This window comes from Cyanistes caeruleus, chromosome 8, assembly GCF_971803275.1.
Source record: "Cyanistes caeruleus chromosome 8, bCyaCae1.hap1.1, whole genome shotgun sequence".
Lineage (NCBI taxonomy): Eukaryota > Metazoa > Chordata > Aves > Passeriformes > Paridae > Cyanistes > Cyanistes caeruleus.
In genome coordinates this window covers 5,239,328-5,262,172 of record NC_141708.1, presented here as the reverse complement: position 1 = coordinate 5,262,172, position 22,845 = coordinate 5,239,328, and the positions used below count along the sequence as shown (strand labels likewise).

The 22,845-nt window shown below is 41.7% G+C and overlaps 1 long non-coding RNA gene across 2 annotated transcripts in view; it reads left to right on the top strand.

Moving 5' to 3' along the window:
• The first annotated feature begins 444 nt into the window (after window positions 1–444).
• Window positions 445–22,845, top strand: part of LOC111930995 (uncharacterized) — a 110,186-nt gene continuing 87,785 nt past the window's right edge. For both annotated transcript variants that reach the window (XR_015290234.1, XR_015290235.1), the window contains exons 1-2: window positions 445–538; window positions 9,567–9,722. This is a non-coding gene — a long non-coding RNA (uncharacterized LOC111930995). The remainder of the gene's footprint in view (window positions 539–9,566; window positions 9,723–22,845) is intronic.

Genomic DNA, 22,845 nt, shown 5'->3' with positions numbered 1-22,845 from the left:
GTTTTAGAAAGCATTAATGTGTGTTAGCAACAACTCTGTGAATAGTTATTATTTTAAGCAATAGTTCGCCTATTTATTGGTCAAAATAGAGCAAAACGTTAGAATTTCATGAAGTGAAAAAGTGGTGCTGCTGCCTCAGTGCAGTGCAGTCATCATTCAGTTTGGGGCATCAGAGTTTAGGAGTTTCTTTTCCACTGTAAAGGCCAGTATTTCTGAGAGGAAACAGCATGGTAAATTTAGTGAACTTGATTTAAACATACAGAACCTGTAATTATAAGGGATGAGGTATCTGACAGGATCTTCCAATTCCAAAAACAAAATCCAAATCACAGTAATAAAAAAACACCACACAAACTCTGAGACCATCCCCATCTCAGCTGGTGCTTATCTGGTGTGCCTGATTGCTGGCAAGGTAAAACCAGAAATCAGTAATTATCCATCCCTGAGCCCCAACACTTGATATAAAAGTCTTTTAGGCAAGGAGAGGGGTGGCTATATGCATGGAAGGAGCAGGAAGGTCGAAGGGCTCAGCTAAGAGGTCAGTGTTGCTCTTACCTGTAAATATTTTCAATTTTATGAAAGAAATCTGTTTTTTTTAAGCACTTTGAGGGAGTTGGTTGGGCATTTTCTGTCTTGGCTGTGTTGTCAGAGCATTTGTTGGGCTGCTGCTGCCAGCCCCTGGGATGGGCTGTGTGCAGGCTGGTGGCCTGGCTGGGTTTGGGTTTGTGACTCTGCACAATAAATTGGATATAAATACATTTAAATTTGCTGCTGTCTTAGGAAAGTGGGAATAACTCTGCAGTTACAGGTGCTGGGCTCTTTCTTTGTGGCCAAGCAGGGCTGGGTTTGCAGCTGAAATGAAGGTGTTGTTTAGATCTCTGTGGATTTTGCTTTGCCATTTCCCCCACTGTTTCTTTGCTTTCCTCTCGCTCTGAGGGGCTGAGCTGGTTCAGAAAACTCAGGCTCACCACTTGCTTCCCTTTGTGAGGGGTTTGAGAAGGAACAGACAAGTTAAAAACTGAAGTAAAAATTGTTCTCTATTTGTGGCTGGGGCAATAAATGGGATGGAATGGCTGGTGCTCAGTCCAGCCCCAGTGTTAGCGTTCAGGAACACATAATTATGGAATGATTATATGAAGGTGCTTTATTAAGAGCTCTGGGTGTCAGGGGTGCACATACCCAAATCTGACCCGCCTTGGTTTTGAGCTGAACATGTTTTATTCTCCATTGTTATATAACTTACATATTAATTATTAAACTTACATTGTTCTATTGGATGCATTGGTTTTACCCAAGCATGGATTTCTTGTGATCTCCCAAACCCCTAACATTGTTCCTCAGGATTCTTTAAACAATAATTATATGTAATCACATCTAACAATTGTACCATTTATCATATACTGACCACACAGGTGCAGTTTCACATGCTCTTAACAAGCACAAAGCCTAACATTTCCCAGGGCTTTTAACACTTTTCCCAGGCCTTGCCAAGCCTTACTTTCTTTCTAACTCCCTGAATCCTCTATGATTTTAAAATCATTTACAATTACCAGGAGTGGGATGGCCCTGTGTACCTCAGGTGCCTGGGGTCACAGGTGAGAGTGGAAGCCTCTGAACTCTGGTTTTTCTGCCCCTTGCTCTGTTTTTTACACCGTGCTGTCCCCCAGGGGTAGCTGGGCTCTCACTGTGTGCAGTGTTCATCCCACAGCCTGCCCAGCTGGGCTGCTGGATTCCAGCTGCTCCAGGTTCTCTTCCCAGCTTGCTGCCCTGCCTTTGCACCTGCTTACAGCCTGGCAGGTAAATGTTGGGTGTTTGGTGGGTTGTACAGCCTGTGGGAAACACTGCCTGCTTCCCCAGGCTGACAGAGCTTGAAAGGGAGCACTTGTCAGAGCCATTCCTTGCTTTTTCTACTGCCCTTAATGCATTGCATTGAGGTAAAGAAGGTGGTATGAGATGGGAGGGTGATGAATTTCTTTGTGGGGCTCTCTAAGAACCTCCCCAAGGGGCTGACACACCAGGGCTGCTTTGGAGCACATCTCCCCCAGGGTTCTGTCACCTTTTCCTGACAATGAAGCCTCTCCTCTGAAACTCTGCTGGTGCCTTGCAGACATCATTTGTGTCTTGGTGCTCAAGAGAACACGATGATTGTGTCTCATCTGGTTATAACTTGTGCAAATGAAAACAAGGCACAGATGTAAGGGCAAGGTGATGCTCTCACACCTGTGGGTGGGACTGGGGCTGTGCAGCCACTGCTGACACAAAACCAGCCTAGAAACCATCTCTTCCCTCCCATTGCTGCCCATTCCTCCCCTATTACAGAGTCAGAGAATGGTTTGTGTTGGAAGGGACTTGAAAGATCACGCAGTTCCAGCTCTGTGCCATGTGGTTGATAAGAAAAATCTCATTCTAGGCTCTTTTTTTTTGGGTGTAGCAAACACTGGTCTTTTAATGAGCTGTTCATCCTTAGACTGCACTTTTTAATTTGGTTTGAAGCACATTGCTCATGCCAGTGCAGCTTTCCTTAGTACTCAGCAAGCCAGGAGAAAATCTAGATATTACTTTTATGCTGTGCATAGAAAGAAGATAATTGTATAACACATCATGGCAGTGGGTGAAAAGAGGAACCTAATACACCTGGCTTGCCCTTCTGTTTGAGCTTTTGAGAAGCTGTTTGCTTGTTTTTGCTGTGTTTTCTGTGGGGCACAGCGAGAGGTGGCTGCTGCACCACAGAGCTCTGGACACCTGTGGAGGAGGAGCAGTTGGATCAATCCCAATCTCTGCAGCCTTGTGTGGCTACAAAGGCTCATGATGCAGCTTGTTCAGCCCTGGCTGTGCTCACAGCAGAGATCAAAGCCAGCTGAGTGCTGTTGTAGCTCCTGGGATGCTGCAGTGGGGATGTAGAGGGTTGCTCAGACAAGCCTGGAAGTGAGTGAAGGAGGTCTGACATTTGCCACAATGGGTAAATGTGGTTAAGGATAAAAAAGACTGAAGAGAAGAATCTCTGATGCTGATGAAATCAGTCTAATGTAATGCAGATAGTATTTTTGGGGTGTGCATTGGCTGTTGGTCAATGGTAAGTTCCAGGTTGGTGGTGGAAGGGGGGTGGGTTTGAGGGGATTGGGAAAGGATTCTGTGTTCTGCAGTGGCAGCTTTAACATAAACTAGCAGCTCCTCTGCACCATGCAGCACTGCAAGACAAATCTGCCTGGTACAACTGGAACAACACCTATGGCACTTCTGAACTAACATTTTTTTCTATTTCTGAAGAACTGCTTCGATCTCTGCTTAACTTTCTTTAGTTTTACCTAAAAAATACCCTGACGAAACTACAATTGTGATCTCTGGTACCTAAACTACTCATAAATGGGTGGTGAAGAGTGATTGCTCTGTAACTACTGTGTTTAAGTGTCTGTGACTATAATGTTGTGTGATTGTATCTGTAGGAAATAAAAGATAAAAGTAACTTATCAGAATTCTCATAGGTCTAATCCTGTTCTTCTGGAATTCTTAGATGTATTGCCTCTGATTCAGCCTTCCACAAGATTGTGTCTTTCAGGGGTGTTCTTTAGGTTGTTCTGGTTTTGTACAGAAGTCTGAATAGTGATCAATGTATTTGTTCTTTTTTTTTCCAATCACCTGTTTGTATTTGGGCATCTTTCATAGTGTTAAGTTGAAATAAAGCTAGCATTAGGAGTATTTAGGTGTCAGTATTTCCTCAAGAAGGCACATAAAAACCCATGAGTAAGTCCAAAATATAAATTAAATTTGAGGGCAGAAATATGTTAGAAGTATTTTTTTCAAGCAGCCCCATAAAGGGTTGGGAGAGTTTTCTTTTAATTCCATCTGGAAAAAATAAACAATAGCCTGCAAACATCCTTTTCCCTTCCCAAATGCCTCTTTTGCCTTTGCAAGGTAATGTGCTTGTGGTTTTAGGGAGAATTAAGCCTGGAATTCTGCTAGGAGAGTATCCAAACATTTCACTCTGGTCTCTTACATTGAAAAACAGATCTAATTATTTTTACTTACAGATGTTCTTCCTCCCTGCCAGAGGCACTGCAAGATAAATTGTGCAATTAGTAGATTGTTTTAATTCTCACACCTATCCACTATTAAATTACTTTCTATTAAAAGCTTTTGAAATCCTTTTAGTAATGTTATCTCAATCCTTGTAGCTTACCAGTGGAGAGTGTGAGGCAGTTCTCAATAAAATTCTATTTTTCTCGAGGTGTACAAATATGAAAAGAATTTAATAAGGGGCTAGTCTTGGGATGTTTGCTGTAATGTGCAAGTTTAGTTTCATTAAGAGGAAATTAAAATTTAATGCAGAATACACTCTCTAAATTCTTTAGAGAGTGTGTAGTGATACACTTCTGTGCAGGCAACTTGACTGGATCTAGTCCAGGTGGTCCTAGGTTTTATGGCAACTGATTGATAATTAAAAGTACTTGATAATTTAAATTAAAGTAATTGATAATTTAAAGTGCAATTAATTGTACTTTAGAATTGGATAGTTATTGGTAAACACATTTCTGGAGGTTTGAAATTAAATTCTTCAGAGGAATATCATCCTCCATGAGAGTATCAACTGTCCAAGTAAGAAATGACCAGGCCAGTTTGGACCCTGGCTCAGGCAGGGTTTAGTGGTAGAAGCTGTGTGAAGTTTGAAATGATAAAATGTTCACAGACAGATTCATCAGTTCCCTTGCAGAGTCTAATGAATTTGCTGAACTTGGTTTAGTCCCTGGAAAACAGCAATGAGAGGAGCTGCTTATGTCAGTAAGATTAGCATCTGTGCTTACATTAGTTAGGAAAAAATTAGGGAGGTTATTAATGCTTCAAATCACTGACTGAAATTAAAAGGAAAAAAAAAAAATAGCCCATAATGGCACATCCATGCTGTGGTGTAATTATGTGCATCACCCTTTCTCTGATTAAATGCAATTCAAGCTTCTATTAAAAAGAAATAAAGAAAAATATCATACAACAATTACAACCCCCCCTAAACCCCCTACACCTGTTTCTGGTTTATCAGCTGCTCCAACCCCAATCCTACAGACCTTTGGGGAAACAGCAGCCCCAGGTATGCAATATCTCAATGCTTTATTTGGGGTACTGGTGTTTGCAGCTTTAAATCCACAGGTATTGGGTGGGTCTCGAGGCCTCTGCAGCTTTGTGATCTCATTGTGCTTGTGGAAATGGGCACAGCTGGTTCATTCCTCCTTCAGGGTTCAGTGTCCTCTGTATCTACAGACTGTGTGTGATAAGGGAGGGTGGGGTGGCAGTTCTGCTCTTCTCTGGACCTTGCTTTGTGCCCAGCTCTGCCTTAGAACTCCTTCCTAATGTGGACAAAACTGCATCATCTCCTTTCTCTACAGCCAACACAGTCATCAGAAGTTTAAGCTCCTGTTCAGTGGGTGGTGTGTTTTGGGTGTTTAACTTAATAGCCTCGCATTTTTATATCAATATACTCGATATAATTATTACTTTGTTGTCTTTTAGGTTGCCACTAAATTGAAAAGTGACAGTTTTTTGAACATGGGACAAATTTACTTTATCCCTTAAATTACTTAGCAGGAGACTCTATAAACACTAGAAATAATTTAATAAAGGAGGGACTCCAGATGGCTGAAGGTAGACTCAGCCATTCAGAACATTCCACATCCTAATTGCAATACCATGCACAGCCATACCTCCTGATGCTTTGGGGAGTTTACAGATGAGCTGCACTGCAATCTGCAGGGAGGCAGAATAGTCACAGGGCTTTATTGTTACAGAAAAAGCATAATGTCTATTGAAGAAAACTAATTGCTGACAGTTTTTGAGCTGGCTTCAGTGCATGATACATTTGTTCTGCCCTGTAGAGTCTTGTTTCAAAAAATAAAGTACACACATGCAAATAGAAACATATTGCTCCAATCTCCATGGCATTTATGCACAATTTCCCTGCAATGACTCCAATCTCCCTTTGTCTGTACAGGTGTTTAGTTGGCAGTGTGATTTTTCCAAAGGTTCTTTTTCAATGCAGCTCTGCTGAGATTGCACAGCCCAGGTCCTGAATAACAAACTCATGTGAGAGGCTTTAAACTATGTACTTCAGCACATCCTTCTCTCCTTTCAGGAGGCAGCAAGAGACCAGAGTGGTGCAGTTTCTCCTTGGGGATGTTCTGGGATGCTGCTCTCACCTGAGAGCAAAGAAAGAGCTGTAATTCAGGACTCTGCCTGCAAAAGAGAAGGGAATCCCCAAACATCTGTGGTTTTGATCTCCAGTGGCCTCTGAAGCATGGCTTTGTTTTTTCTCCTCCTTTTGTCCTTCTCTTGCTGAGGAAAATCAATCAGGCAGTGTCAATATGACATTCAGCACTTCAAATACTCACTCTTAACTGACTTCAAGCCAAATGACAGCCTGGCTGTGAAGAGCTCACCTGAGTGTTTAAAATGAGGGGGGTTTATACCACAGACTAGTTTCCAGGATTAATTAAGAAACCCCCATGCAGAGATATGCAGCTTAATTACTTGCTGATAACTCAACATTAGCAATGGATTCTTGGTAAGTCACAGGTGTAGAGAAGTTTGTACTGCAGTTCAATGGATTCTCCAGGAGATGAGGGGATCTGTAGCTTCTGAGGTGCTTTTGGGGCTGTGCTTTCATTTTTCCCTCTCATCATTCACTCCCTGCCCAGTGAAAAGCCATTTATCAGTTTTCCAATGCCAATCTTGGAGCAATGGAGAGTTCCTGCTGAAGGAAGGGCACCTCATGTGTCACAAGAGCTGGAAGGTCAGCAGTCTTGGAAGGGTTGTACATGGGCATAGGGGCTGTATGAGAGAATTCAGCAGACAGACAAAGAGAAAATGTGTTTGTAGTGATTAGTTAATGTTGTCTGCTGTTTGCTTTGCTGATGGAAATGTGCTCCTCTGATTTACTTGCCTCGGGCACCCGAGGAAGTCATGATTGCCACTGGGGTACCTTTGTCAGTGTGGAAAAAGACTGAATACACAGTTTGTGTCTGAAATAGAAGCAGTTGTACATGGATTGATTAAAATGGAACACAGGGAGTGCCTTCTAGGATCTGCAGTCCTGCCTGGGCTCAGAGGAGAATAAATTTTGTCCCAACAGGGTTGTGAAAGGGTGAGAGCATTCCAAGCTGTGAGAGGTATCAGGAGTGTCTCCAGCTCAGTGAGTTAGTGTCATAAAATAGCTTGGTTTAAAGGGACCTTTAAAGGTCACCTCATCCAGCCCCCCTGCAATGAGCAGGGGCATTTTCATCTAGACCAGGTCCCTCAGGGTCCTGTCTGACCCGGCCTCAGGCACTTCCAGGGATGCAGCATCTGCCACCTCTCTGGGCAGCCTGTGCCCGAGGTTCAGGGAGTAATCCTGACAGAGTAACAGTTTCCACCTTCTCCTCTAAGTGCAATAAAGCAAAAGTTGCTATAACAAGAAGTTTAGACTTTTGGAGAAATGATGTCTGCAATATTAACCTAGGGGCCAGACAATGTACCAGGGGAATGCTGCCAATGTAAATTTGACAAAAGAATGAATGTGGATTATGGGAATAAAACTATTCAACCTCCTCTTGGCACCTGCTGTAATCCATCAGACCTCTGGGAAATTCAAATGTATAAGAAACTCCTGGAACAAAACAATCACTGCTGCTTTCCTATTTAAAAATTTCATGTGCCTGGTCATGAGGGGAAAAAACAAAAGATCTGAAAATGGTTGCAGATCCATCTACTGCCTTATTTAGGCAGCTCACATCTGAGATGGGAGCATTTTAGTGCTGAAAATAGATTTCTGGACAAAATGGGGATCAAAGAGGTAAAAATTGGAGCTCACACCATGTTTTATCATCAGCCAGACTTCAGACAGCTGCATGGTGGGAAGGCTTAGCAGCAGGCTGAGCTGTGGCTTGATGATATGATAAACCTGGCTTTTCAATCAGTGATGGAGGATCAGAAATGCTGTGCCTGCCTGATACAAAGCTCTGATCAGAGAAAACTTGCTTGGAGGGTTGAAGCTTTGTTTAAAGGAATGTTTATGGATTAACTTTGCGGGGGGGAAGGTTTTGTGCCATGCCTGGAGCTTTGTCAGTGGGCATAAATTTGACAGAAGGGAGCATGAAATTCAGGCTGTGCTCTCTGACTAACCAGAAATATACAACTGATGCTTCAGGGGTTGTTTTATTTATTTAAATAGAGATACTTGTTATTTTTTAAGAGGGGGTGTTTAGTTTTAGGGGGATGTTTTTTCAGACTTATCTGAAAGCTGGAGCTGTCCAGAGAGGGGTGATGAAGCTGGAGAAGGGTCAGAAAACTCATTTTATGAGGAGCAGCTGTGAGTATTTAGTCTTTATTAAATGACCCAAGATTTCCAGAGAGACTGTACATGAACCTTGTGGAAAATTTCACAATGTACAGCACAGAATCTATGATATGTGATTTTCAAAGAAGTTCATTTTATAACAGAAATCAGTGCAAGCAATATATATATTTATACACATGGACTGTGCTCCTACATTCACAAGCTTTCAAGATCTAGGGACATGGTCCAGTCACAGGCAGGAAAATTCTTTTGCAATGATGATAATAATCAAAGTTGCCTTTCCAAAGCAATAAGCTGCTTTTTTTCTGCTGTAGAAAAACATACCAGTTACAGAAGGAAACAAAATGCTGATGGATTAAAGATTCCCAATATCAGTTAGTAAACAAATACCTTATTCAGCTGATCAAGACATTTATTTTAGGAATAGTGAAATGTATTTTTTTTTAATTTCAGGGTATGTAATTATTTTTTAAGTAGGTGAATGAAATCTGTGGTTGGAGTCCCAGGAGGACTAGCAGGTGTGAAGTTACTTGTGTCCCTCTGTGTCCTGTAGATCAAGAAGTCTATCTCAAATGAATCAGATTCTGGTAAAAACACTCCCAAAATGTCAGAACCTTTCCTCTCTAGCTCTTCCAGCTGAGGGAATGTTTCTCTCATCCTCTTTGGGAAAAAAGCCCTTACTTATCTTCAACATCATGAATCCCTTGGCTCTTATTTTTTTTGTATCCAGTTCCTGTTTTCTCAAATGACTGTATTAAAACTAAATGTTAATTTCATTGAGCCTGACCTCTGATAAACTTGCATGCCTTTAATTTCCTCTACCCTGTATATGAGCTCTTCCTTATAAAATGTGGAAAAATTACAAAATGTGGAGTCTGGGGAAGTGCTCCAGAGATGGAAGGATGCCTTCTCAGAGGGAGTGGTGTCCTGCAGACCCTCTGGGTTACCAAGTGTGGTTACACAGCTCAAGAGGCTGCATCTCTAAGTTGGAGTAAGGAAGCTTTTAGCACTTAGCTCAATGCCAACTGCAGGTTTTGGGAATTTCCCACAGCCTGAAATGTCTGAGGATTTGCCTCTTAAGCCAAGCCCTTAAAATCACTCTCAAATGAACACAGCAGAACATCAGACTGTGGCTGCCTCTCCTCAGAGCTTGGATGGATGGAGCCAGCAGTGCCACCTCAAACTTATCCTGGTTGTCTGCAGAGTTTCCTGGTTTTCCTCTTATCCCTTCTGCTTTTCCCCCCTTCAGATCCTCCTTCTGCCTCTGGGCCTTGCCCTCCAGGCAGTGGTGATGGCTTGTGAGAGAAACCTGACTCCTTTGAAGAGCTGGATGAGTGAATACTGAGCTGGGACAAAGTTTAATGCTCTGAGGATGGAACCCCTGAGGCCACAAAGTGACCTATTGGTGAGTGCTTTTGCCTCCACTTTTTATACACTCAAAATCATCTTTGGTAAGTGGTGGGGAGAGATGCACTTCTCAGGGTTACTCAATGGAGGAAGCAGCACAATACCAGCAGCCACAATTGGGCTTGCTGAGCCCTTAGAGTGTTTATTTTTTTGAGACTCTTACAATTTATTTCTTGCCTTATGACCCTGAAAGTATTTCAACATGGAGTGTGTATGTGAAATTTATCTGTCTGGTTCAGAACATGCAGGATTGTTGTATGAAGCACCAATTGTTGGGTGTAGTGTGTCTGGTTATAGCTTAAAAAACTGGGAGTGTGTTGTTAGAAACTGAAGATAAATTTCACCTGGGTAAAAGAGAGAAAGCCTCTCCATAATGACAGAAATATCTAATTCCCTGTTATCTCCTTGATTAAGTTAGAGCTGGCAAGGATGTGATGATGCTTTTGGGGGGTGGGGGAAGAAAATCAGCTCCTGCAGGAAATACTGTCCATTCTTTTAAAGAGAAGCTGTTGAAAGGATTTTGAATTTAAAAGTAATCTAGTTGGTAAAAGTGGTACAAACTAAAGGCTCAGCTGTCTGCTGAAACAACACGAACCACAGCTTGCGTCTCAGTTTTTTTTGCTGTGGTTTTTGCACAAATAGATGTAAATAACCAAATAACTGGGTGGGAAGCATAATTGCCACACTTTGGAACATGCTGCTGAGTTATCAGGGAGACATTTCAGCTCCCACTGTGGGACTCAGGAGCCTGATGGGATGAGCAGACTGAGTTAGTTACGTGTTTTCTTGGGGAATTTCCAGCAAAACAGTTGGTTACCCTATCCCTGGCTAGTTTATCAATGTCTTTTTACATTGTTGAGCCAGCCAGATGGTTCCTAGACTCAGCACTTGTCTCGTGTGCTGCACCCAGCATCTTGTGGAGAAAGGGTAGAAAAAGTTTTCCTATCTAGGGAATCCCTATAAATAAAGCAAATTTAGGAAATAATTTGTGCCTTCAGTCTGCTGTGCTCAGCCACCACTTGTGCCTTGTTCTGATAAATGTGATCAACTTCTCTGCTGCCCCTGCTCTGTACTGGAAAGGCACTGCCTTTAACACCCACTGTGGAAAACCTGTGTGACCTGGAGATCAATATCCAACAAATTCCAGAGGATTGTGATTTAAATCACATGCAATTTAACAGCACTGCTCTAGGCCAAGAAGTTACAAAACCAATTTTAAAAAAAATAAGTTATTTATAATGAAACACTACTTGCAATGCTGTTTTTTCACTTGTCAGCCAAGCCTTATTGTTGTTCATGGATTTATAGCAATGGCAATTTTCCCCTGTATTTTGATTTGCAAAAGTGAGCAGAAATATTGTTCCTTGTGTTGCAAACTTTATAATAGAGAAACTAGCAATCTTTAGGTGAAATCAGGTGAGTTATCTCCAAGCAGTTAAGGGAAAATCATGTATTTCTGCCAAGCCATTAAGAGAATACTGTGTTAAAAAGTTGCCCTTGCCGAAGTCTTGTTTTTATGGAGCAATTATAATTACTTAGGACTGTTCCAAGTGTCAGCCAGGAGTCAGGGTGCTTCAGGGAAATAAGTCTGACAAGTTTATTGCTTCCCAGTTTGGAGTGATGGCCTGCCTCAGCAACCTGCAGCATGCCAAATAGTTTCTGATGGAATGAAAACTAAAATTTTATTACTTCTGAAGGTCATAGCATATTAAATGTATCACAAATATACATAAACAGCTGTAAAATGCAAATTCACTTCCTCTGTCAAGCAAAATTTCCTGTAATATATTTCTAGTTGTATTTTTTTAACTTGGCTTCTGCTGAAATCAGGTCTGTAAGATTTATTTATGGAGTGGCTGAGTTGCTGTCCACTGGTTTATTGTTTTGTTGGTTTGTTTTTTTTTAAAAAAAAAGTTCAGTTTACACCACTGAACTTCCCAGTTTCCTATTGATTTATATCAGAAAAAACATAGTGGGTTTTTCTCCCTTTAGTGAGGAATAATATCTCTTTAATACAGCCTTTGTTTTTTAAACTGGAATCTACTTCTAAATGTTGTTCCAACAATCCATGAGGTGCTCTTTGCATTCCTGGATCAGAAAAGATGCTCCAATGGATTGGTGCTGCCCCTGTTGGCAGGTGGTGACTGATGGCCCTAAATGGACTAGAAGGACCCAGTCCAGGACACCTTTTTTTCCACAAGAGTATTTTTTCTTTTGCATTTGCTGACTTAAAGCTTCAGGAGTGCTCTCTTAGGAGATTACCTATGACCTTAGTGGTGTTTTCTTACTGCCAATAAAATCTGTTTTTCTCTTCCAAAAACCTAGTGCTTTCCCAATATATTTTTCTCTCTTTCACTGAAAGAAAGAAGTCTGAAAATCAGAGTTGCAGAGATCCTTGGAGAGAAAAAAAGTGTAATCATAACTTATGACTGACTTTTTTTGTCTGAAGATGTGAGATATGTTTTATGAGTACTTTATCTTTCCATAAAATAAGGTTCAGCTGTCTGAATTCACAAGAAATGGCAGCAAAATATTTCTTTAGTTTCATACTTAGATTTTTGAATATTTCTGGTTGACAAGATTATTCATGAAGGCCTTTGGAAGCTTTTCTGGGGCTGTCTTTTAGTAGGCTTTGCCATTATTCACTAGGGTAAATTGGAATAAAAAACACTAGAGTTGGAGTTTGCCTTCAAATAATTTGTGCTTAATTTTATTGTATTTTATGCTATAGTTTGCTTTGGCTTGTCATAAAAATATCAATTAGGCTTTAAAATATAAAAATATCAATTAGGAGCCCCCACAACCTGCAAACAGAACTGGAAACTCCAACAAGAATCTTGTCTGTCTAAACCATGATTTATGACTATTGTTTTGTTTTTTATAGATCCCAAACTTGGGGCTGGAATGAATAATCTTTTCTTTCTCTTCCATTAATGAAAGAAGGCTCTGAAGCTTTCGTGCAGGTTTTGGTTTTGTGTTTGAAGACAACCAGAGAAATTAGGGCACAATGTTTGCTACATTTCACATCTCCCAGTCTCTAAAAAATGTGCAGGCAATCTTATGTGAGAGTTATTGAATGTAAATTTATGAAAAGGCAGGGTTTTTGTTCTGACCCAAGACTTCTGCTGGAGAAAGAGCTTTTTCAGATGCCCCTGGTGGAGCAGGGGAGAGGAGGGCACCTCAACCCTCTTGCTGAGGAGGTGAAATGTTGTGTGTATTCAAGCACTGTAGCTTGAATTCCATAAAAGTATTTTATCCATTTAAGACTTAAATAAAGTTAAGGTTTGGAGGGAGCTTCTCTGTCTGAAACACCAGTTCTAAAATCAAATTTCTAATGTAAGGCATCTCTATAGTCAGTGGAGAAAACTGACCCTTGAGAAGTCAGTTCATCAGGAATAAGGTGGGGGAAACTCCATCTGGTTGTGCTGGGATATTTTTGGGGGGTGTGGAAGGAAGGAGGGACAGAAAGGCTCTGAGTTACTGTCTTCAGGCAGTGGAAATAAGAACAAGATCAATTCAGCCCTAAATAAGCAGCTGCAGCTTGGTGACTTCAGTGCAGTTTCTGCTGTAACCATGGCTCGTGATGTGCAGGTCAGACCTGATGCTGAATGTGTAGAGAACAGCATCATAATGCTTCTTCCTGCTTTTCTACTGCAGCTGTTATCAAATTACTGAATTTCCTACCTCAGTGTCTGACTGCTGTCGAGGGGAGCAGTCTGCCTGCAGTGATTGATGGCAGCTTTACCCATCACTTGCTGCCTTCTGATTTCATTTTCCAGGCATATCTACATTAAATTTTATTATGAAAGATTCCTGCTTTGTAATTTCATTATACAGCGAGAAGGAAGGATTAAAAACATAAACACTTTTGCAATAAAGCAATATGTAGATTTCCAGATTCATGTTCTGAAATGCTCACTGATTTTAAGAAAAAGAGGAAAAAAACCCCATAAAAAGGCAGCCCTGGAATTATGATTTCAGGCTCTGGAGAATCCAGCTGAGGCCTCTGCCAGTACAAACAGGCAATCAGAAAAAATATCTGCCCCAAGGGGCTTCAGATTTGTAGACAACACAGGCAAACTGTGTTAGATAAAATCTGATGGGAAGTGACAGAGCCAGAAATTGGTGGCACTGGAACCTTCATGCAACCTGTGGTGGCCTGGCCCCAGGTGCAGGCAGCACATGTGGTGTCCCAAAGCCTCTGCTTCTCCCAGCCAAAGAGCTTTTGTTGTGGGAAATGAGCAGCCTGGAGCACCAGGACAGGGGCTGTGACATCCTTGTGCCCTGTGAACTCACCCACCTGGGCACGGAGGGATGCTGAGCTGTGCCCTGCTCTTATCAGATGTGATCGTGGTCACATTTGGTTCTCCAGCCTGCTTCCCTTGGTGTAGGAGCCCTGCAGACCCTGCCCAGAACCTGGGGTCCACCAGCTTTGCCCACTTGCCCTGCAGAGCTCCACTCCATGGAGCTTTTCCTTGAGCCCCCCTTAACTGGATCAGAAAGTCCAGGGAAGGATGGGCTCAAGCAACAGAAAGGAAAGCAGAGCTGTGGAAACCAAGTCATATGATATATAGCCTGGGATTTCTCAGGAGATTTGGAGCATAAACTTGCCCAGCTCTCCATGAAATGTGAGATTTAGAGCTTCAGCTCCTTAAAGCTGTTTTTTTTATTTTAAAGTTAAGAGAAAAGAACAAAAAACTCCAGAAACCAAGTGATAAGAGTCGTGTGGCCCAATGCAGAATGGGAAAATCTGAGCCTGTTGAGGATCTCTGGCCTCTTCCAGGGGGTGTAGGAGGGCTGGGGTTCATTATATTCACACTGGCCTCAGATAAACAGTGACAGCAGAGCCAGGAGTGCTGCCAGTGCCATGCTGTGCCCAACACTTTGCATTCTGACTTCTATCATATACCCACTGTACTGAGAATTATAACAGTCCAATAATTAATTTTGGCTGGTTTTTTTTTCTATACCATAGGAAACAGTATTGATGACTTGGATATATGCACTACAAACATGTTAGTCCCAGCTCATTTGCTGTCAGTAAATTGTCTCCTCGTTAAAGAAGAATGATGATGACTCAAATTATAGTTGATGTTGCATAGCAAATAACAATTAAATATCATAGAGGAGCTTTGGCTATGATGTTGAATGTTCTTTCTCTGAAGTTTTAAGTGTAATCACTTACTGATGGTGTTATGTGAATAAGTCAAGAGGAAATTTTATGATGGTACAAAGAAATCAGCTATGAGCACAGATCAGTTATAATACAGGAGCAATGAGTTATTTTACCTATGAAACTGCCTCAGACTTGCAAAGTACCTCAGCTAAGCTGCCTTTTGCATGGTATGTGATAAAAATTTTGCTAACCTGACCCAAACTACTCATTATGCAGTTCAATATATGTTTCTTGGTTTTTTAAATTATTTTTTTTGTCGTGTTAAAAACCCTGGTTTTTTCCTACCTAACAAGATCTTCTACTTGAATTACTCTTTACACTTATATGGGCATAATAACTTGGCTTTACCCAGTTCTTTATGATGGTTAACATGAGGAACAGCTGGAATAAGATCACTGCACTTATGTTTTAAGAAGAATCTTGTACAAAACTGCATGGAACAATCTCATGCCAGTAAAGTGAAAAACCCAAACATTAAAGCCAAATAGTGAGTGTAAATCCCATGCCTCTGGGTGATGCTGAGAGATGCCAGAGGGCTCACAGAAGGGTTAGTAAAGTGTTAATCTAGCATCCTGGAAGATGATTTAATCTTGTAAAGGAGCACAACCCCTCAGACAAGCTGTTCTTGAGTCCCAAGACTGAAATTTTCATTCCTTAAACCAAAATGAAGATTCTCACAGAACAATCTGGTTTGAGCAGCTGAAGACTTTAATAAATAAGTAAATTTGTTCCTTAGTCTGGTGATACAGCTATCATGGCATTTAGAAACGGGCCTTTAATGACACATTGTGTCTCAACACTCCTAAATATTGAGTGAGAAGGGCATCAAGTCACTGATCTGACTGCCAGACACCTCTGACTAAATGCATCCTCAAATTAGGTGACCTCATATATTAGCAAGGTTTATTTCTGCAGCTGAATTCACAGCTCATTTGCTTACCACTCAAAGACAAGGGAGGGAAAAAAAAATAAAATCTAGCTTTTTTTCTTTTAAAGGGATCCTGGCATGTTGACCAAGCTGTGTGTGTATTTCTTCCCAAATAACAATATTTAGTCACTGAGGTGGGACTGACAGAATAATAGTATTCATCTGGATAAACCACTTGAATGTATTCTATTTTATAGTGATAAAATACCCATATTCATTTACTTGTTTTCAGTTTGTATGAGATAATGTCTCTCTCCCAATGCCAATCAGCAAAGCATGCAAATAATGATATTGGTGCATGGAATTAGCCCTGACCAAGAGGAACAGTGTATAGTCTGTTGTACAAATAGTCAGACTGATTCCTTCCTCCCTATTTTTTTTTCCCTCCCAGCTCCCTTTAAGATGAAATTCTGTGAAGTATTAAACACACAGGGCTTATTCACTTGTTTGTGCTGGGTAAGTGAATTCAGGGCTTGTGGGAGATGCCAGATGGGCTCTGGGAGAGACAGAAGGTCTCTGTGTCTCCACCAAGCAACAGCAGTGTGTGCTTCCCAAATTGTGCTGCCAAGTGCCTCAAACCTGACCCACAGGTAAGAGGCTAATTTTGATACCCCTTCCACCCATATTTAATGGATGAATATTAATGTCCTGAATTCTCCATTTCTTCCTGGTGTGCTATTTGCTCAGCATGGAGGTTTAGATGCTGCTCATCTTCAACCATCCTTTGAGACAAGCACACCCTGCTCTCCAGAAAAGACACAGCAGTGTTTACACTGCTTGGGCTGCTAAAAAAAAATCCCCAAACAAAAATGTAACCAGAAGGAAAAAAACATAATTAATTTCCCTTTCAATCCTGACCGATTGAAACCAACACGAATAAAGCTTAGAGTTTCTGATAACTTTTCCTGTTTTCGTGTTGCTGTTGTTAGTAAGTAAAGAGATTAAGTTCATAAATTTATTCTGTTTTGGCCTGGTGCAGAGGGAAAACAAAAGTCTGTATTAATTTAAGACTGAAGCTTCTTCTTGGGTTAATAAAAACTTTCCAAACCACAATATTCTTAACTAGAGAGTTTTTTTGTGGACTATACTGGGTCAGGGTACTGCCTGATTTCAGTTTAAGCCATATTTTAGTTTAATTTCTTCTCCAGTTGTCATCAGTTGAAAAAGTTTAATGAATGTGGGTGAAATTGGGAGCTACACTGCATTTTTCTGAAGAATACATGTATAAATATTTGCAGTGATTCTGGTTTGTTGCTGCATATTTTGTGCAGCCCATTTCACAAAGCTTGGCAGAATGGATTTGGTTTTCACATTGTGACTTGCTAAATTTATCTTGAGAATGAAATGCCAGCAGGAAAATTTCTTGGGTTCTGCTTTTTGATGATTTTCATAATGTTTTTTAAGTTTGAAGGAAGATGATTAATCTGGTTATTTGGGTAGAAAACAGAAGCTGCAAGGGAAAAGAATTGGATTACATCAGGGGGATTGGAGGGGAGCTTTATTTCAGACAAAACAAAAATTGTAATTATGTGTTGTTTTATCTATTTCATGGCATAGGGCTTTCTGAATAATCACAGCAGGGCATCAGTTGTGGCAGGTATTAAAATCCAAAGCAGACTTAGCAATTTTCTTTCTGGAATATGCCTTCTTAGTCAGATAATCCTTATAAAAACCAGCTGTAGGATGCTCACTAGAATCCCAAAAGGATTGTTATGTGAGGGTGTTTAGGAAGTCAGCTGAGTTTGCAGCAAATTCTTCAATTAATACATAGAGTTTTTCATTTTAGTTAGGCAGAAAATGTCAGTGTTCTTCATGGGAACACCTGAGATAAATCATCAGAGAATGGTTTGGGTTTCAAGGAACTTTTAAAGATCCTTGAAGTTCTAACCCTCCTGTCCTGAATTTGGAAAGGTTTAATACTTTGCAGCCCATTGTGACTATTTTAGGCTTAACTTTTTTTTTTGTCTTGAGTGCACAAGCTCCTATGAAATTATAGAAGCAAAGCAATATATTGACTTCCCTCTGAGTTTGGAGCTTTGAAATAAGCTTTTACACCCAGGTGGCTCAGCCAGCAGAATTTAAACAATAGAGACATCTTGGGCTGCTAGATCAATGTCTCATACTAATGAAGTTTCTGTTTGAAATATATGAGGGTGAATCCCAAAAATCAATCTGTTTGTCTGTAGGCTAGAAAAAGGGAGTGCTGAACATTCATCCTTCCTGCCTCTTGTTTTGGTGTTTAGCTCTTTCTGTTAGTTATAGTTTCAGTCTTGTTAATTATTATTTCAATCTTACAAGGTCCTGAAGCTGCTGTAGGTATGGTTGCACAATGTAAAAGAAAAGAATCAGTGTAAAAGAAAGGAAAGAATCAGCCTTGAGATGCTCTTTTCCTGCCCCAGAGCAGAACAATTGAAGAATTAAAGGATGTGGAGGAATAAAGTGAATTGGAAGGAAGGGAGAAACGAGGCAGCACTGTGTCCTGAGGGGACCTGCTCAGAATTCTTCTGACAAAGCCAAATTTCAGCCTCAAATGCCTGTTTGAATTTGAAATGTTTTTGTTTTGAGGCATTGTGATCTCAAATAAAGCTTCAAATCCAGGGCAGGACTCTGCTTTCAAGACAAAAATCTTGACAAACCTTGGGAGAGGCTTGGTGCTTATCTCGTTATCTCATCCTGGGGATCTGGATGGGGTTTTGGCTGAGCAGAATGCGCTGGCTCTGCCTGAGAGGGAGGTCATTTCCCCTCACAGTGCACAGGGAGCTCAGAAGGTGCTGAGAACACTCCAGTGTTTTGGAGCAGAGTGTCAAGGCTCTGTCTCCAGCATTCCTCACTTGGGGGTGGACAGAAACCCTGGGAGGGGACACAGGACAGCTGAGCCAAGCTGACTGAAGGGCTCTACCTGCTCACAGGATGTGTGCTCAGCAGTGGAGCTAAGGGAAGGGGAGTGTGTGTGTGCTCATTGTTACAACATTTATCTTCTGGAGCCATGGCTGCAGGTACTGCAGCCCCCCTTCCTGGGAACTGGCCAGACATTGCCTGCTGCTGGGGAGTAGAAAATAGAGCTTTTGTTTTCCTCTGATCCTCTGGTTTTGCTGTGTTAATCTGCCTTTGTCTTGACTCATGAAGTTATTTTTTTGTTTCTTTTCCATCTTATTTTCTCTGGCTGGCTGAGGAGGGGAGTGATGGAGCAGCTTGATGGCAACCAGCAGCCAGCCAAGGTCAACCCACCACAGAGAAAAGCTGGGAAGAAGGGGGGAAGATGAAGATAACCATTTTAACTTGGGTTGTAATGAGACTTGAAACCCCTTGAAACTTCAAATTAGAGGCAAGCCTGTTCTCTCTGCCTGACCTTGTCACCTTGAAGCCTACATCATTAGTGCTGTGTTCCCCAAGTGCAAGTACAGGGCCCTGGGAAGGAAGGTTTGAGGAATGTGCTTCTTACAGAGCTGGTGTGACATGCTGTGCTTGCAGTGCTGTGTGAACACCACCAGACCTGTCTCCATGAGCTGGAGAGGGCAGGTGGAGCTACCAGGGCACGGACACTTGGTTTTGGAGTCACACTTTAAGGGAAGGACTTCCAAGCCTCTGTTTCACAGCTTGCCCAAGGACACACACAAATGATCCTGGTACAAAAAGGAGCAGGGATCAAGGACTTACTGCTTTGAAAGGAGCAGAGGCAGGACCCTACAGCCTGCCACGGGTGTGGGACTGTGGAGGTTGATGTGGTCTGAGCTCTGATCCTGAAATAAGGACTGCATTTCTGCTGGCATTGGCTGTGCCTGAAGAGAAAGCCATAAAAAAAACCCCAGACTCACCTTCTTATATTTTCCAGGCAGCCCATGTGCATACAGGGCACACATAATCCACCTGCAGGTCAGCTCCCATGGGTGCTGGTGGTCCAGGTAGGAAGGGGCAGGCTCTGTGTGCCTGTGGCCCACAGCTCTGCTCACCACAGTTGTTCAGAGACAAATGTTCCATCTTCTCCTTTGCTGCCAGCCTGAGCCAGGAGCAATGGCAATGAAACCCTGGCTAGGGGCTCTCAAGGTGGGGATGGAGCTCTTCCCTCGCTCACACAGCATTGTTACTGCTGTTGGTGCAGGTTTGTGGGGTGTGGGAGGCGCTTTTCCCTGTCAGTGGTACAGAAGGACCTGTAGAAAAAGCTCTTGGGGAGGGAGTTTTTGGTTCAGCCTGTGGTGTGTGCGGGGGGCTGTGCCATGAAACGTGACAAAAAGGGGATTATGACTGTGGGGTGACATTGTAGCATGACCCCTCTGTGTAAATAGAGCCAGCATTGAGTCAGCCAGCAGCTGAGCCTGGGAAAAAACTCCTTAACATCTTTGGGATGGAGTGATGGCTCCTGTTCTTGCTCACAGGAGCTCTGTGAGTGTTGGCTGCTTTAATGTGCATGAAGGACTTTGGAGATGGAATTGTCTGCATAAATCCTGAGGCTGTTGATGGTGACAATACTGGTTTAGAACCTGGGTGGAATTAGGGATTTTTTTCTTGGGATAATGGACTCATTTTGCTTTATTGCTCTGTCAGGCTTTACCCTGCAGCATCGCTGCACTGTATCTCATAACTAGAATTACAGCATCCACAGCAATAACTATTATTTCCTCAGTTCCCACTGGAAAAAGTCTGTGTAATGGCCTCTGAGGATAAACTTTCTCCCAAAACCTGTGTGTTACCAGTTCACAAAAAATTTGGTCTAAACACTGGAGTTTTCAGATGGGCTGAACACAAATCCTTTTGAAAGCACTGAGGTGGGAATTTGACAGCAGAAAACTTCAGCATTTCAGCTTTTTATACAGTATTAATTGTCTTAGCTGGGGCAATGCCAAATCTATCTATATGTACTTAAAATAGCCTTATTTAAAGACTTAATTGCTCTTGCCAGACCTTTAACACATCCTAGCTTGAAATCCTGCCATCTCTCCAAAATCTGTAAGTAAGGTTTAGGGAAGATGAAGCAGGATGTCAAAAGTCTCATTTCACTGCAAAAATGGATTGAAAGGAAAGGAGCAGGGTGAGAGGAAAATGCTAACTGTTAATTAGAGATAACAAAGCAAGACCATGAGCTCTGTGTGTGTGTGTGGGAGCTGAGTGTTGGTGTCCCTGAAGCGCTGCTGGCAGGGGAGCAGAGCTCAAGGGCAGCACCTGGAGCAAACAAATGTGGGAGCAAGTTGTGCATCTCTTACTGCCCTCCTGGGGCAGAAAACTGATGGGCTTATCACAAAAGGTGTTTTACTTCATTTTGCACTTTACTTCACTTGAAAGGCAGCCCAGAGTTTTGAACTGTTCTTTTGTTAAACCTCACAGGGCCCTTTCTGACTTCCACAAATGCTGTGGACAGCATGAAACCAGTTGGTATTTGGGGTTTTTTTGACATGTTGGTGTTGTTTGTTTGTTAAACATCCCTGCAAGTTTTGGTAATATACTTCAACTGCCTTCATCTCCCCTCTTTGATCTACTTTATTAGGGCACACAAACTTTAGTGAGTACTTGGTGCTGTGCTAATTAAATCATAACCATATTTCCTCATGCTAATTTAAGTGGACTTTTTTCTTTTTGCGTTGAAAGTTGATGCAAAAACAACTGAAACATGCTATTGTTATTTAGCAATCCTACTAAATATCCTACCATTGTGTATAGTAGTTACAAAAATCCCTTTCTATTCCACCAAAATTCTTTGCATTGTAATTTACTGGAAGGTTACAACAAATAGTAATTCTTAGATTCTGAGGAATCAGAGAACTACTCGGACCTCTACACTTCAGCATACATCACTCAAACTTACAGTGACAGCTGTGCATTTCTGTATTGGGAAATATATTTTAAACCTTTGGGAATAGCTTAAGGAATATTTTAAAGCCATGCATGTTATATACTTTTTTTAAGGTCTCAACAAAATTCCAGGTTTTCCACTAGGGCATGTTGGTTTAACAGTGACTAGCAGTGTACCTAAATTTATTTCTGTCTCTGGTTCACAGAGAAATGAAGTATTTCCCAGCTCTGTCACCTGCCTTTGTTCTGTTCCCAGGATTCAGTCTTGCTTTGTCTTTTCCCTCTCCTGGGTCTCCAGGTCTGATGTCTCTGCTGGTCACAGAGGGGTCGTGCCTGGGTCTGGACACTCTCCAGGCTTAGGGAGATATGAAATTTGAACTCTGTATTTCACAGAGCCTGGTGAAAACCAAACTCCTTCCAGAGCCAATGTTCTGGTAGGAGCTCAGCAATAAGATGGATTCTGTAGCCATGGCCAGGAGCTGCTTTGCTCTGTTTGCTCTCCTTTTGACTTTATGTTCAGATAGAGCATCCCTGACCCACTGCTATTAACAGATTTCCTTTTTTCCATTTTATTTATGCCTCCTCTGGGCTTCTCTCTTGACATTCTGAAACTGTACAACAGAGGAAGGTGAGAGTTGTAGCACTCAGGATACCTGTTCCAGGCAATTGCCATGCAAGTGTTTATGGAGCTTGAATGTCAAGCATTTAAATAATTGTTGCTTGGCTGAGCAAGATTTAATTATTAATAAGAACAATGCTCCACAACTGTAAGCACACCACGTGCATGAAAATATTGCTGGTTTTATTCATTATCAGCTCTGCTTAGCATTCCAGGGTTTAAAGGCCAATGAAGAGTCTGATCCCATTATCTCTATAATAAAATTTTAAGGAAATAAATATTCCCTGTTGTGTAGTGGGTGCCTTGTGCCATGCTCTCAGTTGTTGTTACACATAACCAAAATATTGATGTCTGTGTTACTGCAATGGCAAAGGTGAATTTGTCAGTATATCTCAGAGGTGTTTGGTTTATAAGCACTTTAATTTGGTTGGACAGGGGTGTTTTACAGCTCTGGGGTTGTTCATGTGTAAGCAACAGAGCACCAGACTGAGGGCACCTCTACCCAGGACACACAGAGACGGTGATCAGGATCTGTGATCCAGCCTAAATCCATTTATTTATGGCTTCTCTTGTAACTGTGGCAGGGACCGTGCTAGAACAGCAAAATTCAGCAA